Raw genomic sequence first — 1,611 nt, 5'->3', positions numbered from 1 at the left:
TAACTTTCCAACCTTGGTCAGCTTGTACAATTTTGGATTAATTAACTTGGTTGGGATAACATTACATCTATTAATAGTGCAAGACTAAGCCCCAGACTGACTAGGTTATTGGCATAGCTACAAGAAATGTTACACGTTGTCTCAAGTAGGCATGCAGGTGCAGCAGGCAGTGAAGAAAGCGAATGGTATGTTAGCATTCATAGCAAAAGGATTTGAGTAAAGGAGCAGGGAGGTTCTACTGCAGTTGTACAGGGTCTTGGTGAGACCACACCTGGAGTATTGCGTACAGTTTTGGTCTCCTAATCTGAGGAAGGACATTCTTGCCATAGAGGGAGTACAGAGAAGGTTCACCAGACTGATTCCTGGGATGTCAGGACTTTCATATGAAGAATGACTCGGCTTGTACTCGCTAGAATTTAGAAGATTGAGGGGGGATCTTATAGAAACTTACAAAATTCTTAAGGGGTTGGACAGGCTGAATGCAGGAAGATTGTTCCCGATGTTGGGGAAGTCCAGAATAAGGGGTCACAGTTTAAGGATAAAGGGGAAATCTTTTAGGACTGAGATGAGAAAATCATTTTTTACACAGAGAGTGGTGAATCTGTGGAATTCTCTGCCACAGAAGGTAGTTGAGGCCAGTTCATTGGCTATATTTAAGAGGGAGTTAGATGTGGCCCTTGTGGCTAAAGGGATCAGGGGGTATGGAGAGAAGGCAGGTACAGGATACTGAGTTGGATGATCAGCCAATGATCATATTGAATGGCGGTGCAGGCTCGAAGGGCCAAATGGCCTACTCCTGCACCTATTTTCTATGTTTCTATGTTTCAAAAAACAACAGCAAAATTCAACACACAAAACGTTCAACTTGACTGCCATTGCAATCCCAACTCCGTCATTCTCATTGCGAGCGCAAAGCGTAAGGTCTAAGCCCTTTTGTTTCTGCGACTAACACTACTGGGTCCGATGAAAACTATCTTTTGGTTGTTCCCAATATATTGGGCATGCTCTATGCACAGTCTTCAAAAAGGACTATGCACATTGTTCTTATGGAAATATACTAATGGTGCATAGGACATCAATACCACATAACTCAATTCCTTCAGTGCAACCCTATGTTTCTCAGACTTATAGACAGACTTCCTGTATCTGTCCACTCAGCAACGATACTGTAGTTAACATAAGTTTGCAGCAGCTTGGAACATTGTCAAAGTAATATTCTCCCTCCTTGATGGATCGTAGTGTTAGCAGCTGGGACTTAGTTCAACAATGAAGAAAGTTCTTGCAGATGCAAACATTTACTGTGGATCCAGTGGTTTTCTGCTCGCCCCCAGAAACGCAACAAATTACCTGCCATGCCATAAACGTCGGAATTTATTGCATTTACAATTGTCAGTAATTACAATTTTCAAATACTGGTTTATAATTATAATTTAAGTATGAATTTAAAGCACACTTTTTACTCTGGGTTATAATTTAGAACAAATGTCTTTTGGATAAAAGGGAAAAAATGTACATATTCACCACCCTAATACATGCTCCTCCAAAAGCAGTCAGATTTGGATTCTATGTAAGGCCCTGAATCACAGTATTTAAAAAAAAGTAAATATTGAA

The sequence above is a fragment of the Amblyraja radiata genome, chromosome 1 (assembly GCF_010909765.2).
Source record: "Amblyraja radiata isolate CabotCenter1 chromosome 1, sAmbRad1.1.pri, whole genome shotgun sequence".
NCBI classification, from domain to species: domain Eukaryota; kingdom Metazoa; phylum Chordata; class Chondrichthyes; order Rajiformes; family Rajidae; genus Amblyraja; species Amblyraja radiata.
Note: the sequence above shows the minus strand (reverse complement) of the source record.